The sequence below is a fragment of the Arachis duranensis genome, chromosome 9 (assembly GCF_000817695.3).
Source record: "Arachis duranensis cultivar V14167 chromosome 9, aradu.V14167.gnm2.J7QH, whole genome shotgun sequence".
Classification (NCBI taxonomy): Eukaryota; Viridiplantae; Streptophyta; class Magnoliopsida; order Fabales; family Fabaceae; genus Arachis; species Arachis duranensis.
This window is the reverse complement of record NC_029780.3, coordinates 74450299-74467828: the sequence shown is the minus strand read 5'-3', so window position 1 is coordinate 74467828 and position 17530 is coordinate 74450299.

Here is a 17530-nt window from a genome sequence, read left to right as displayed (position 1 = left end):
TGCTTCAAGCCGACAATCTCCGTGGGATCGACCCTTGCTCACGCAAGGTATTACTTGGACGACCCAGTGCACTTGCTGGTTCGCAGTGACGCGGCCGCATGAGTGACGCGGACGCGCGGATTGGAAAAGCAAAAGCGACGCAGAGGCATGGACGACGCGCCCGCATGGCAAAGAAAAGCACCAAACGACGCGTCCGCATGACGTGCGCGATCTGCAGAATTTCAAAAGTCGCTGGCATAGTTTTTGGGCCGGATATTAACCCAGTTTTTGGCCCGGAATTACAGACTAGAGTCAGGAAACATGTAGAAACGAAGACAACAATTCATTCTGCACAATTTTTAGTTTTAGATCTGGATTTACTCCTCCCCTAGGTTTTTATCACTTGACATTCATAATTAGGATTTTTGAGAAGATTTTGGCTTTACCTTCTGAGAAGAGTCTACCTCCGGTACTAGTCATCTTATTTTTTTATTTACCTTTTATATTTATTCTTCCATATTTTTAATCCCTCTAGAGTTGACTTTGGCTTATTCTTACAAGTTATTAATATAGACTATTTTTATTTTCAATTAATCCTTTTATTATTGTTTATCATGTCTTCTTTTATTTTCACCATTAATTCTGTGAATTTTATAATTATGATGAGTGAGTAGTTCCATGACTTGATTGGGGATGATTGAAAGGAACCCTTGAGTTAAACTACTCAGGAGAGAAATTAAAATTGGGTTTATTGTTGAATCACCCTCTAATCATTAACTCTAATCCTTCCCAAGGGAGAGGATTAGGACTTATGACTAGAAATCAATTTCCAACTTGCTTGACTTTCCTTTACCTAGTAAGGATTAACTAAGCAAAGTAACTTCCAATTATTAATTAATCTTGAGAGTATTTCAACAAGAATAGGGCTTCCAACTAATCCATCCCCAATCAAGGCTTTTATTTAAAATTAATTAAATTCTCTAATTTAAATTTCTGTTTCTCAACTCAACCATTTTTGAAAACACCCGATTGATGAAATAGCACATCTCCTTGCAACTCGTTGGGAGACGACCTGGGATTCATACTCCCAGTATTTTAATTTTCAATATTGTGACAACCCCTTTTTTTAAATTGATAAGCAGATTTTTGGCTGGTTAAGGACTGTACTTGCAACGTGTCCCTATTAATAAATTCTTAACTCGCCAATTTCCGCCACGTCATGGATCGAGGCGAAGCCTTTGGCAACCATCATAGCTCAAAGAAGTCAAAAGTTTCTCTATAAGAACATTTTCACCATATTTAGAGTCCCACATTCCATCACCACGGACAATAGAACTCAATTTACCCACTTGACCTTTAGGAACCTGGTGGTTGAGGTGGATTCTGAATATCCACAAACTAACCGGCAAGTGCACCGGGTCGGATCAAGTAATACCTCAGGTGAGTGAGGGTCGAATTCCACGAGGATTGATGGACTGAGCAACAATGGTCAAATGATTCACTTAGTGAGGCAAGCAAAAAGTTATGTTTTGAGGTTGTAAACGCATTAAATAGTGAACTCAGAGAAATGGAAAGCAAACAATAAAAGTGTTATGAAATATATGATGGAAAGCAGTTAAGGCTTCGGAGTTGTTTATTCTTCAGAATTATGTTTTCTTACCAACTATTTAAATCATCCAAGATTCATTTCATAGCAAATCGTAATTGACTAAACCCTAATGTCTTACTGATTTAGTGTCCTCTAACTCAAATCAACCGCCAATGTCTTGGTCACTTAATTTAGAGAGAGTTAAGAGAAATTCTAGTTCATGGCCATAGAAACCCTAATTACCTAAAGCTAAGTGGATTATATGTCATGTATCCTGACTAGTTCTAGTAATTAGCAATTTAGGAGAAATATACTTTCAAAAGAAGTTGTTTAAGCGGCATAGCTCTGTCGAGAATCACAATAACACATGTAGAATAAGGGTTATACTGTCGTTCTACCTAGATTCATAAGATGAAGAACGAAAGCAATCCTTGAAACTGAATCAATACATAAACTAAAATAGAAAAGCAACAGTCTTAAGCCATAGAAATAAACAGAGCTCCTAAACTTAACCGAGGAGGTTTAGTGTCTCATGACTTAAAGAGAAAACAAGGGTTCTGAAAAGTGAAACATGCGAAAGTGAGATCATCCCCCTTAAAGGGTGAATCTTTTCCCTTTTATATCTAACCTAATTTGATTTGAACTAAAATAAAATAACAAATTCTAAACCTAAAAGCTTTTGTTTGTGAATAAAAATTACAAAAATAAAAGATAAGATAATAATTGAAAGCTAAATCCTACAAAAGATGCTCCTTTGATGAGTTTGAGTTCGGATTGCCTGACGCTAAATGCCAGGTGTGGCGTTTAGCGCCCCCAAAGGCAGAGATCTCCCCTTAGTTTGCTGGTTACTGACGCTAAACACCAACTGGGTGTTTAGCGCCCAAGGGGGCAACTTCAAAACTTCTTCTTTTTGCTTAAAACCTTTCCAAATCGATCCAAAATTCACCTGAAATAATAAAAACACCAGAAAAACTCAAAGTAGCATCCAAAAAAGGATTTTACACTAAAATATAGTTAAACTTACTAAATTTAACTAGAAAATAGGCCAAAAATAGGCATATGATGCTCACACATCAAGACACCAAACTTGAACTGTTGCTTGTCCTCAAGCAACTAAAAACAACGTTGGCTGAAAAGTACAATTTGTCTGAGACTTGAGTGTTCATTTAAGCTCTTGCCTAATTACTGAGGACGGTTGATGACATTGTGATCCTGAATAAGTTTGGCATCTCACTATCCTTTGAAGCTCAGAGATGTTGATATCTTTCAGAACTAGAACTCGGAGGATATTATGGATTCTCTTTTATTCTTTTGAAACTTTGATCAATCTTTGAACACAACTTTTTCTTTTCTCTTGTTTGGTGCTTTGCACATTGACCCTAGCCGTGACTTTTAGTGTTTTATTCTCAAGCTTGACTTGGAACAGAAAACACCACAAGCACTTAACTGGGGAACTCTTTGAGTTCGAATTTTTCTATTAATTGCTCCCAGATAGTGGTGCTCAGAGCCCTTGGCATACTCTGTAGTTGCACTTTATCTCGACTCTTAGTGTTCTGTCTCAAGGGTTATTTGACATATTCACACCACAGGCATATAGTTAGGAAAACAACTCATTTAAGCTTTTAATCATTTTAGACCTTCCTAACCATTGATGCTCAAAGCCTTGGACCTTGCTTTTTACTTTTTTTTATTTTCTTGCTGCTATTTGTTTTGCTTCAAGGACCAATTTCTTACTTACTTTATAGAATCTATAATACTTCTCTAAGTTCTTGTACCTCAGGAATCAACATTCTTAACTCCAATAACAAATACGCACTATTCAATTCATGCATTCAGAGCCACAAATAATACCACGACATTAAAGTAATCAGAATAACACATAATATATAACTCAAGTCTCAGGCATTTTACTACTTCTTTTCTTCTTTTCTTTTTATTTATTTCGAAGCTTAGTGAGTAATACATAAGACAATTTTTTTTTTCAAAATAGAAAATAAAACAACAAGATAAATAACTAAACTAGAAAGCAATAAAATAGAACTATTGATCATGCAGAGGCTCTCAAACAGAAAACAGAAAATAAGATAAAATACTAGAAAACAGAAAATAAAATAAGGAAAGTAAAAGATAAAGAAAATCAATCAGCACAGTCATGGTGGCTGTTGTTTGATAAACCTCAATTTTATGGTTTATCTTGTGCTTAATTTGGGGGATTTTATCAACTTATCTCACATTTATTCAATGAAATAGCATGGTTTTGTAATTCTCCCTTAAGTTGTGCTTAAGTATAAAAAATATGCTTTTTGGGCCTTAAAATAGCTAGATTTAATTCACTTTGATTCCATTCGATGCCTTGATGTATTTGTTGGGTGATTTCAAATTCATAAGACAAGTAGTGGATGGAAGAAGTGAAAAGAAAAGAATGCAAAGTGGAGAATTCATGAAGAAATGAGCATTTTGAGAATTGAGGGCCACGCGCATGCGTCATCCACGCGTATCTGTGAGTTGAAGATTTGCAAGCCACGCGAACACGTCACCCACACGCACGCGTGACGCTAATCACGTGACCTCATTAAAGTGAATTCACTGGGGATGATTTCTGAGCTTTCCAGGCCCAAATCTAACTCATTCCTGAGGCTCTTTCATGCAGAATTCAAGCTTGGATAAAGGGGAGAGCAATTAGTTTTAAATTAGCATCATGTAGGTTAGTTTTCTAGAGAGAAAAGTGGTTCGCATTTACATAAAACCCACACTATTTCGTACAACAGCAGCAGTACCAGCAAGTGCACTGGGTCGTCCAAGTAATACCTGAGCGAGTCAGGGTCAATCCTACGAGGAATGTGGCTTAAAGCAAGCTTATGGTTGTTTTGCAGGTCTTAGTCAGGCCGAATCAGAAGATTTTTAGTTATTAAGTGGAAGTAAAGATAGGAATATCAAACATTTGGATGTTAAGTTGAAATAATGATAGGAATAGAGTTGAGAGTCAGAGTTGCTTTGTCTTTCTGAAGTAACTCTGGTACTATCATTTCTTTGCTTGTGAATGATCTTCTTCTATGGCAGGCTGTAAGTGATCAAAGCCACGCCAATGGTCCTTGATCTCCTCTGTTACAGGTTGAACACGGCCATGACCAGTGGTCGTGATATTCAATCTGATGAAGGGTGAAGCGCATAGCAGTTCATCCTCTTGGCGATCCTACTCAAAACTCCACAGACAAGGTAGAATCTTTCGAATCAAAGAACGCTGCTTCTTGGATCTAGCCTATACCACGGAGAACTTAATCTCCCTGGAGATCGGCTGAACTGGTGTCTCGAGAAGTTCCCAACGAAATCGTGGATTAACCATCTGAAGGATGTAAATCCATAGCTGTTGGCTCATGCTTTCCTACCAAGTATTCACAAGAACCCAAATAGACGCGGGTGTTTGTCAGGCACGTTTGTCTTGATGTGATGAACAGATCTGATTTGTCAGATTATCCTATTCATCATGATGAAGATCGGGATATACATATTAGAGATAGATCAGACACAGATCGAAGAAAAAGAAATAGTACTTTTATTAATTCATAGGACTCAACAGGACTCTTCCCCTCAACCTAGGAGGTTTAGAAACTCATACGGAGGTGTATAACAATGGTGAAAATGAAAATAATGAGAAAAGTGATGATAGATGGTCGAATGACATGAATAAGTTCCCTTAAATACTAATTTAATAACTAGTAAGGGTACAACAGTCTTTTTAGTGCTAAAATTCGCTTCTGAGACCCACTTGGTGAGTGTTTGGGATGTGCTTTAATGAGATCCACGTGCTATGAGGCTCCTTGGGCGTGGAATGCCAGGTAGGGGGTCCTCTCTGGATCTTTGGACGTTGGGCTCTGCTCTTTGGGCGTATGATACCTGGAAGAGGGCAGGAAGCTGGCGTTGGTCGCCAGTTTTAGGCCTTCTAATTCGAAGCAAAGTATAGACTATTATATATTTTTGAAAATCCCTGGAAGTCAGATTTCTATAGCCGTTGAGAGCGCTCCATTTGGATTTCTGTAGCTCCAGAAAAGCTCTTCCTAATCCAGGCAAGTCAGATCTGGACAGCATCTGCAGTTCTTTCTCTGTCTCTGAAGCAGACTTCTGATCCAGCTCCTCAATTTCAGCCAGAAAATACTTGAAAATACCCAAAACACAAAAACTCATAGTAGAATCCAAAAATGTGATTTTAACGCTAAAACCTATAAAAACTCAACAAAAACTAAATAAAAACTACTAAAAACTATATGAAAATGATGTCAAAAAACGTATAAAGTATCCGCTCATCAAGAAGATCCCTCCTCTTTCTAGAATTAGGATTCTTAGGGTTAATTGCATCTTAGATCTAGGTTTAAGCTTTTGTTTTCGTCTTGTTTCCTCTACTATTTCTTGTTTCTACATTTTCATTCTCTTAGTTTGTAGTGTAATTTTTCTTTTGTCACTTTTATGTTTATGAATACTCTTGTTGGATTTGGCTTTCCTTTAATGCAATTGATGTTTCTTTTATGTTCTTATGGTTAATTGCATTGTTTATTGTTGATTCCTTGCATTGGGTTGTTGTTAGATTTTATATTTCTTGCAATTTAATATGATTTCCTTTTATGCCTTCCAAGTGTTTGACAAAATGCTTGGATGGATGTTAGAGTAGATCTTTGAACATTCTTGGCATGGAAAGTGGAATTAGGAAATCTTGAGTCATAAATACCCAACTTATGTTGGTGATCTAGAATTGTTAATTAATATTGTTTCCATTGACACTAATCTTTTGCTAATTCAATTAGTAAGTTGATTAGAACTTTTGGATTGAGATTAACTAGTCTTATTTGACTTTCTCTCGTGTGAAGATAATATTGTACCTTCTTCCATTGTAAGAGATGATTAAATAAGATAAATTCTTGTTAATCATTGTTATGATTAGTGACTAGGATAGAAAGCCTATATTCTCAATCCTTGCAGTGAATGTCTCTCTCTTTATTACTTGCTTCCTTTAATTGTTTGTTTTACTTTTCTTGTCATTTATTTTCTTTCCCTTTTATCAATCAAACCCCCTTGTTCCTTCATAGCTAATAATTGATCACTTCATTGCAATTCCTTGTGAGACGACCTGAGATTTGAATACTTCAGTTAATTTTCATTGGGGTTTGTACTTGTGACAAAACCAAACATTAAAACTTTGATTTGAGCTTCACTTGTCAGTTGGGAACTATACTTGCAACAAAGTTATTTCCTCTAACCGAGAAGAAATTCTTAGCCGGCAGTTATGCTTTCTATCGAGTTTTTGGTGCCGTTGTCGGGGAATTGCAATGGTGCTATGTTATTGGCTATTGTATATATGTGAATATTGTGAATATGTTTGCCTTTTACTTCTTTGTTAGTTGTTGCTTGTTGTAGGACTTTGCTTTCTTTGTTTCTTGTTAGCTCTTGTTTTTATTTTCTCTTGTCACCATGAATTCTCATCATTTTGGCAATGAATTTGTTTACAATTATGTTGTAGGGAATGAAAGCTTCAATGAGGAACCACATTGTGGGAATGGATATCAAAGTAGGGAGGAGCCACATGTTTATGGTCAACCTTCATGGCAACAACCTCCTCCAACCTCTCATGGCTACAATCCACCCCCACAATGTACACAATTATGAACCAAACCCTCAATATTGTTGTCAACCATCATACTCACAAGCCTCATACCACCATTCACCTCTATATGACCATAACCCATATACACCATACCAACCACCATATGAACTATATCTAGAGCCACCACATTTCCAACACCAATACTCCCAAGAACCACAAATTCCATATATACCACCTCAAGACTTTCACCAATATGAACCACCCTCCAACTATAATACCTTTCCTCCAAACAATGAACCCTCTCTTCCACCACCACCCCTAATGAACGAAGGTCTCCATGCCCTCATGCTAGAACAAAGAGATCTTAGATCTTATATCTTAAGGCAACAAGAGGAGACGAAAATGGAGTTCAAGGAGCTAGAAGCCAAGATTGCTACCATGGCAGAAGTCGTTAGTAACATGGTCTTATCCCACCAAAGCTTATGCAATCAAGGCACTCCTATTGTTGAATATGGAAAAGCAACCATAGAGCATAGTGAGGGAGTGAATTCGAAGCTTCAAGGTAAAAAAGAGGAGTTAAAGCAAGAAGTGCAACAAGAGGAGGAGGTAGAGATTATTGAACAAGAGGAAATAGTGGTTGAAGATTTAAGAGATGTTGAGTGCAAGGAGGAATCTCAAGTTGAAGAGCCTTCTTCCATGGATTTTGAAAGTGATGTCAAGGAGGATAGTGCACAACCCCCAAGGAATAATGTGATTGAAGAAATGGAAGAAGTGGGGCAAGCACCAAGTTCCCCTATCTAAGATGATTCCGCATCAACATATGATCCTTTTTTAACTTGATGAATCCTTCTCCACTAAACTTGGAATTAATGATAAGGTAGATTTCACTTAACCTCCAATATATGACTTAAGTGATGGGAAAGAGCTAGAAGAAATTGGTGAGGAAGCACTTGAACTTAAGGAAGCTTGGCAAGAGCTAGAGCTTGAAGGACCTTGCCAAGTGGTGGAAGCCTTTAGAAGAGCATGGACGGGAGTGAAACATGCTTTATCAAGACCGTTGGAAACTCCACTACCTAAGTTATCATCCAATCCTTCATTTGAGTCGGTAAAACTCATAACTCTTAGCTTTATTATCCCACTTAAATTTGGTTTGCTTGAAACGGATGGCCAACTTAAGGTGCTTTGTAGAATTAAGCGTAAGAGGAGGATGTTTAGTGGTTGGGGTTGTAAATCTAGGCTCATTATGGTTTGAGGCTCAAACTTGAGGAGCAAAAGTTGGTGTAGTTCTCAATTGGATGGGTCTAGGAGGATAGTTTGGTGCCTTAGTGAGAATTCAGCTTTTCTACCACCCGGAGGAAATTACCATGATCAACTTGAAGACGGGTGTAAAAACAAAGTGTGGGATCCCGGATCGCACAAAGAGAATCAACTTTAGGAGCTCATGACTTGTAAAGAACTCCATCAAAGTTTGCAGATATTAATTTTGAATGTTGGAGCCTATTGGAAGTCCAAGCATTGGTGGACGTTCAAGGATGGGTTCAAGCACAAGCCACCTTGATGAGAGCTCCCCATAAGTCCAACTTAAGGACAATAAACAAAAGTGCTATGTGGGAGACATCCCACCATGGTAACATCTTTTCCTTTTTTCCTTTTTGTAAATATTGGTAAAAATTAGTTTAATTTCATGTCTTGTTTGGTTAGTTGAGTTTAATTGGGAGTCTAGCAGGTTAAATAAGGTTTTATGGTGTTTTGGTAGCTGTTTGGAGGTTTGGAATACTTGGTTTGGTGCAAGAACATGGAAAAATTTTGATAAACAGAGCACCATGCCACGCGCACGCATCACTCATATGTACGCGTGACAACAAGAATTTCGACCACCCACGCATACGCCTTGCCCAAGTGTATGCGTGGAATCCAAAATTTCTACCTCCCATACAAATTTCAGAGAGTTGCGCGAGTTTTAGGCTGGAATTGTGCCTTTAGCACAAACCCACCCACGCGTACGCGTCACCTCACACGTACACGTCACCTCTCTGATTCGTACATCACGTGTACGCGTGACCCATACGTACGCGTCGCACCCATTTCATCTCACCACACTTACGCGTCACTCCACGCGTACGCATGGACTGCCCTGTTTCACCCACCTCTTTTCTTCTCTTCTTTCCATTTCTTTCCTTATTCTCTTTTCTCTTCTTTTCTTTCCACCCATCAACCATCATCCAATACTACCAATCACCATCTATAACCATTTCTTTTAGTTAGTTAGTTAGTTAGTCATTTAGTTAGTTTAATTTTCATTTAATTTTCTATTTTTCATGATAAGTGTTGGATTACTAATTTTGTTTGCTGTTAATTGCTGCTCATTAATAACTGAATGCTATTTTAGCATAATTGTTTTTTATATTCATTGTTGGGTTTCTTTTATTGAGGTTACCTTTTCTTTCTTGGTTTGAATGCTTCATGTTTAATGTTTTTGAAAACCAAGTACATATGACATTGCCTTCAAGCTTCTAAATCTTTTGAATTGCATGTTTTGGCCAGGGTGCATTCATCATCCATTGCTAGAAAATTTTGTATTATTAATGCATTTTTTTTAAGTGATGCTTATTTATGATTGATCTTATTCACTTCACCTATTTCATGCATTGAGACTTCAGAATTGTGAAATTGGATCGAAAGCTTACCTAGTTACATATTTTTGAGATTTCTAAGCTTTGTGGACCATGCTTGCTATGTGATTGATTTTCACTTCTATCTTCTTTTCCCTAAGTTCCATAGCACCCATGTGTTCCACTTCTATGTCACTTAGGTGTTGCAAACAAACTTCAATATGTGTCATTTTTTGATGTGTGAGCTCTACATTCCATTTGGTTCACTAAACATCAATCAATGTCCATGCATTATCCAATTTCACAATTGCTTGATTGTTGCTTGAATGCTTTCATGCTTCTTCACTACTTGTTTATATCTTAACCTACAAGTCTTTTAAAATATTTCAAGCAAACTAGAATGAGTGAAGTGTATGCTTTCTCTTGTGTACTTGTGACATAGATTTTTTATGCTAGTGTGTGTGTGTTCTAAACCGCGCGCAACTTAGAACCCACACACTACTCTTCCTTGAGGTCACACTAATTCACTCACTTCATTTTAGTGATTTACCTGATTACAATAACTTGTGCTTCCTTGATTTTGAAATTTTTTTTACTATCCTGTTTTTTGTAGCTTAGGATGATTTATCATAAGCAAAAATAGAAGCGGGAGAAAGAACATGCAGCAACCGGTTGATCCACCAGCTAAAGGTGGCAATCCAGAAAGTCGCCGTACCCCCTTGCTCATCTTTGAGTGCACCGAGGACGGTGTAAACTTTTAAGTGTGGGGAGGTCGTCCGACCAGTTGGCGCTTTTGGGTGACAAATTTCTAATCCCAATATTTTTGCATTTCATTTTAGGTCTTTTAGGACTTTTAGTTGCATTTTCTTATTTTGCATATATATATAATAAGCTTAGCCAAAATAATAAAATTTTTCAAGAATTTTATCTATAGGGCACCCCAATTGATTGAAAAAAAAAAATTCTAGAACTTGCTTAAATTATATATTGTGGATCATGTCTTTGAGCTAAAAACACAACCAAGTGAGATTTGAGCCTAATTGTGTGGTTATATCATATAACCACTTATTTCCATTCTTGTATGTATTATTCTCTTTCTATGATTGTAATCTTTTATTTGTTTGATTCTATATGTCCATTATTTTGTGTATGAATGAACTTATATGATTGAGGCCATTTTTTTATTTAGCTCACTTACCCAAATAGCCATACCTTTTATCTTCCATTGTTAGCCAACTTTGAGCCTATGCTAAACCCATTTGTTCTTAATTTTAGCACATTACAAGCCTTTAAGCAAAAAACAATAAATGTCCCTTGTTTGGATCTTTAATTAGCTTAGGTTAGTAAGAGTGTTTATCATTCAAGTTTGGGAGAGTTGGGAACATTGGTTGGGATAAAAGAGTGTTTTTGTATTTTTATTCAAAATATTGGGAATTGGGTACATACTCATGTATTAATCATGTTTAAACCATGTGCATTGGTATCTTTGTATATAATTTATTAAAAAGAAAAAATATATATATACAAAATAAACAAAAATATATATCAAAAGAAAGAAATAGAAAAAGAAAGAAAAAGAAAAGCAATAAAAAGGGGACAAAATACTCCAAAGTGAAGTTCAATAGTGATCAATGCATGTGGGAGGTGAAGTGAAAAGAATGCATGAGTGTGTGAAAAAGTGAAGAATGGGTAGTTACGTTAGCTTTGAAATTGTATAGGTTGTCATAGGTTAGGTGGAAAGCTTAGGTTAATCAAAGATTCAAATTCTAGTCCACTTAACCATATACAATCCCACCTTGACCTAGCCCCATTACAACCTATGGGAAAGTCCTCATGATATTTGTATGCATGCATGAAATAATTGTTGATTGTTAGATGAAAAACAAATCTTGGAAAGCATGATTAGGGGAGAATTGAGTGAATTAACCCTATACACTTGAGTGACTAGAGCAAATACACATCCGGTGAGGGTTCGATTGCTCAATTACATGTTTTCACCCATGATCATCTTTTCTTGAAAGTTTATAAATCTTTTTAATAACTCAATTCAATTGTGGGTTTGACTTGGTAGTTAATACCTTTAGCCCTCATGTGCATATATATATTCTTGGAAATTGATTTGTTTTGACCAAGTTGTTGCATTTATTTAGATAGATTGCATGTAGATAGCTTGCATCTAGATAGTGTGCATTGAATAAATGTTGATACCTTTTGTTTCTTTCTTGAGTTTAGCATGAGGACATGCTTGGTTTAAGAGTGGGGAGGTTTGATAAACTCCAATTTTGTGGTTTATCTTATGCTTAATTTGGAGAATTTTATCAACTTATCTCACATTTATTCAATGAAATAGCATGGTTTTGTAATTCTCCCTTAATTTGTGCTTAAGGGTAAAAACATGCTTTTGGAGCCTTAGAATAGCTAGATTTAATTTACTTTAATTCCATTCGATGCCTTGATGTGTTTGTTGAGTAATTTTAGATTCATAAGGCAAGTAGTGGATGGAAGAAGTGAAGAGAAAAGCATGCAAAGTGAATAATTCATGAAGAAATGAGCATTTGGAGAATTGAGGGCCACGCACATGCGTCATCCACGCATACGCGTGAGTTGAAGATTTGCAAGCCACGCACATGCGTCACTAACACGTACATGTGAGGAGGGATTTTGGCCAGTGACACCCACGTGTCACCCACGCGCACGCGTGACGCTGATCATGTGACCTCATTAAAGTGAATTTGCTAGGGGCGATTTCTGAGCTTCCCAAGCCCAAATCCAACTCATTCCTGAGGAAATTTCATGCAGAATTCAAGCTTGAACAAAAAGGGGAGCAATTAGTTTTAAGTTTGCATCATGTAGGTTAGTTTTCTAGAGAGAGAAGCTCCATCCTCTCTCTAGAATTAGGGATCTTAGGGTTAATTGCATCATAGATCTACACTTTCATTCTCTTAGTTTGTAGTGTTAATTTTCCTTTTATATCACTTTTATGTTTATGAATACTAGTGTTAAGTTTGTAGTGTTATTTATTGTTGATTCCTTATATTCGGTAGTTGTTAGATTTTATATTTCTTGCAATTTAATATGCTTTCCTTTATGCCTTCCAAGCGTTTGAAAAAATGCTTAGTTGGATGTTAGAGTAGATCTTTGAGCATTCTTGGCATGGAAAGTAGAATTAGGCAATCTTGAGTCATGAATACCCAACTTATGTTGGTGATCTAGAATTGTTAGTTAATATTGTTTCCATTGACGCTAATCTTTTGCTAATTCAATTAGTAAGTTGATTAGGACTTTGGATTGAGATTAACTAGTCTTATTTGACTTTCTCTCGTGTGAAGATAATATTGTACCTTCTTCCATTGTTAGAGATGACGAAATAAGATAAATTCTTGTTAATCATTGTTATGATTAGTGACTAGGATAGAAAGCCTATATTCTTAATCCTTGCCATGAATGTCTCTCTCTTTATTACTTGCTTTCTTTAATTATTTACTTTACTTTTCTTGTCATTTATTTTCTTTCCCTTTTATCAATCAAACCCCCTTGTTGCTTCATAGCCAATAATTGATCACTTCATTGCAATTCCTTGTGAGATGACCCGAAGTTTGAATACTTCGGTTAATTTTCATTGGGGTTAGTACTTGTGACAAAACCAAACATTAAAACTTTGATTTGAGCATCTCTTGTTGGTTGGGAACTATACTTGCAAGAAAGTTATTTCCTCTAAACGAGAAGAAATTATTAGCCAGAGGTTATTCTTTCTATCACTGCTCCCTCATGGGAATCCTCTCTGATGCTTTAGTTCATCTAAGTCGCGCCTCTGCCTCAGCTACTCCTCCAATAGCTGATGGAGGAAGGCTAACTGGTCCTTGTGCTCAATCCTCAGCAGATTTACAGAAGATGTCAACTCCGTAATGGATGTGGTCAACTAGTCCCAGTAGTCATGGGGAGGAAAATAGAATCCTTGAGGCATCTCCGGAAGCTCCTATTGAGGGGGTGGAACTGGCTCCCGTGGTGGTGCATGTCCAAGCTCCCTTGCATGCTCCATACCCCTCCTAGTAATAGGTATATCAACCTCAATAGGGGTATCTCCATCAATGCGGACTCTGGCTACCTTACACTGGCGAAAGATCAGCTGAGAAAAGGCCAATCTAGCAAAGGTTGAGGCCTTCGCCGCTATGCGGTACAACTCCTGAGGGATCATCTGATGCACCTCCACCTCATCGCCGAGCATGATGCAGTGGATCATCATGGCTCAGTCAATAGTGACCCCGGACCGGTTGCTTGTGGGGATGATGGAGCGCTGAAAGAACTCCAACCATCCTCTAGTAACTGGCATCAGGTCATGCCTACCCAGCTAGTATGGCTAACCTCTGGCATCCCTCCTCTTCTGTTCTCCAGGGAGACATATGTCTGTGAGGATCTGGTCCAGCCTCTAGTCAGTTTTGACACTCTGAGTGTAAGAATGAATGTCCTCTCTGGATGGTGGTAGTTGTAGTGCTTCCCTCACACTCTCAGGACTGAACTCTATTATCACCCCTCAGACCGCTGTGCCCCAGTTCTTTGGGTCCTGGTTCTTGCTTGTGGCATGCTTGTAAATCACCCAAGCATTTGCATAGAACTCCCTGACCATGAGTATGCCCACCTCGGTCACAGGGTTGGCCAAAACTTTCCAACCTCATCTCAGAATCTTCTCCTGGATCTCTGGGTGCTCCTCTGGTTGAAGATCAAAGTGGACCTCGGATATCACATTTTTTGTTCATAACTTCATAGAAGTTATCCTCGTGGGTCTTAGAGAGGAACCATGTGAAAACATAAGGACTGAAAGTGGATGCCTTCTCTTTTCTCTTTCTTGAAGAAGATTCACCGGTCTTGGGTACCATATTGTGTATGAAAAGAAAAGAAAAGAAAAGAAAAGTAGAGTGCCTAACACCAAACTTAAAGTTTTTCTCATTCCCAAGCCAAGAAAAATAGAAATAAAGATGAAAAAAGTACGATAGGTGAGGGATAGTGAAAATAAAATGAAAAAAAAAGAAAATATATAAGGGAAGGAGGGTTGGGGGGTTTCGGCTATGATGGGGTAAGTAAGGGGGGACGGAAAGGAAAATTAAGAATATAGGAAGTGAAAGTAAGAAGAGGAGAAATGTAGAAGAAGTAGGTAATGGTGTGGTGAAAGTGAAAAGTGAGTGGGGTATTTTTAGGTGGACAAGGAGGGTTTGGTTATAGGGGGAGAGGGTACGCGGAAATGAATTTCAATTTTGGGTAATGGTGATAGGAGTAGGTGAATGTGGGAGAGGTGAAAGTGGAGAGATTGATGGGATTTGATTGAGTGATGAAAATGTTGATGAGTGTGCGGAGAAGTGGGGGATGTATGTGGATGGTATAATGGAGAAAAGGGAGAGAGAGTGTGTGGTTTGACTTGTTAAAGTGCCGGGGTGACAGGAATTAACCATTGGTTACACTTCCTCCTTCAAATTCTAACTACCGTTGCTGGCGCTAAACGCCAACCTCAGCTTTTAGCGCTAGAGTTAGCACATTTTTTGGGACAAGTCACTTTGCGCTAAACACCCAACTGGCGTTTACCAATATGGCATGGTTTGACTTGAAGGTTTAGCTCCCTTGTGGGCATTAAACTCCCACATGGCATTTAACACTAGATGCTGCTTGTCCATTGATGAGCGGATATTTTATTCGCTTTTTGGCATCATTTTCATATAGTTTTTAGCATGTTTTGTTTACTTTTTATTAAGTTTTCATATGTTTTAGTGTTAAATTCACATTTTTGGATTCTACTTTGAGTTTATGAATTTTTATGCAATTTCAAGTATTTTCTGGCTGAAATTGAGGAGATGAAGCAAAAGTCTGATTTAGAGACAGAGAAAGCACTGCAGATGCAGTCTGGATCTGAGCTCCTTGCACTCGAAAGAGCTTTTTTGGAGCTACAGAGATCTAAATGTAGCATTCTTAATGGCTATGGAAAGTTGACTTTCAGAGCTTTCCAGCAATGTATAATAGTCCATACTTTGCTTCAAAATAGAAGGCCCAAAGGAGGAGACCGGCATCCAAATGCTCAAAGAGGACCCCTAGCCAGTGTTCAACGCCCTAGAGGCCTCCTAGCACATGGATCGCATCAAAGCTCAGCCCAAACACTTACCAAGTGGGCCCCAGAAGTGGATTTTAGCACTAAAAGACTGTTTTACCCTTTCTTATGTAATCATTAGTTATTAGTTTAGAATTTAAAGAACTTTTACACCTCTCATAAGGGGAGGCACACCATATTTTCGTTTATCATTATATTTCCTATCAGTATGAGTTTCTAAACCTCCTATGTTGAGGGGAGGAGCCCCGCTGAGTTCTACGAATTAATAAAATTATTACTGTTTCTCTTCAATTCGTGTTTGATTTAATTCTAAGTTGTATATTTGTTCCTCAACATGATGAACTGGATGACCCGTGACAATCATCTTCATTCTTCATACTAAGACTGCGTCCCTGACAATAACCGGTGTTCTTCTTGGGTTCGTGTGAATACATGACTGGAAAGCATCGAACCGTCAGCTTGATTATACATCTCTTACACGGCTAATCCACGACTTCGTTGGAAACTTCTCAAGACACCAGTTCAGCCGAGGTATGGAGAGATTAAAGTCTCTGTGGTAGAGGCTAGAACCCAAAGGCGCAGCATACTCTGATATGGAAGATCCGACCTTGTCTGTGGCGTTTTGAGTAGAATCATTAAGGAGAATGGACTGCAGGAGCTTCACCCTCAATCAGACTGGATGCGCACTAATCCTAGTGTTCAAATCTGGAGGAGCATTGTTGACCTCTTAAGAAAGGCATTGATCACATACAGCCTGCCATTGAAGAAATCATTCACAATTGAAGAAGACAGTAAGACCAAAGTTAATCGAGAAGGACAAAACAACTCTAAGCCTTAACCATCTTCTTATCCCTGATTATAATTCAAGTCACAAATTATTTTATACCCTTTATTCCTTTTATGCAATTAAACATATCAACCTACTTTAGATCTCACAAATACAAAAACTCTTCTATCTGCCTGATTAAGACCTGCAAGATAACCATAGCTTGCTTCAAACCACAATCCTCGTGGGATCGACACTGACTCGCTTAGGTAGTACTTAGATGACCTAGTGCACTTGCTGGTTCAGTTGGATATTTGAGAATATGAGGATGACTCTATCATCCTTGAAAGACCTTTCCTAGCCACTGCCAATGCTATCATTAATGTAGCTGGTGCACGAAATTGCAATCACACTTTTGCAATCCCGCACAACTAACCAGCAAGTGTACTGGGTCGTCCAAGTAATACCTTGCGTGAGCAAGGGTCGATCCCACAGAGATTGTCGGCTTGAAGCAAGCTATGGTTATCTTGTAAATCTTAGTCAGGATATCAGAAATTTTCAGGATTGATTGTGAAAAGCAAAAGAACATGAAATGATTACTTGTTTTGCAGTAATGGAGAATAGGTTGAGGTTTGGAGATGCTCCATCTTCTGAATCTCTGCTTTCCTACTGTCTTCTTCTTCATTCACGCAAGTCTCCTTCCATGGCAAGCTGTATGTAGGGTTTCACCGTTGTCAATGGCTACCTCCCATCCTCTCATTGGAACGATTCCTAATGCCCTGTCACGGCACGACATTCCATCTGTCGGTTCTCAATCAGGCCGGAATAGAATCCAATGATTCTTTTGCGTCTGTCACTAACGCCCCGCCTTCAGGAGATTGAAGCACGTCACAGTCATTCA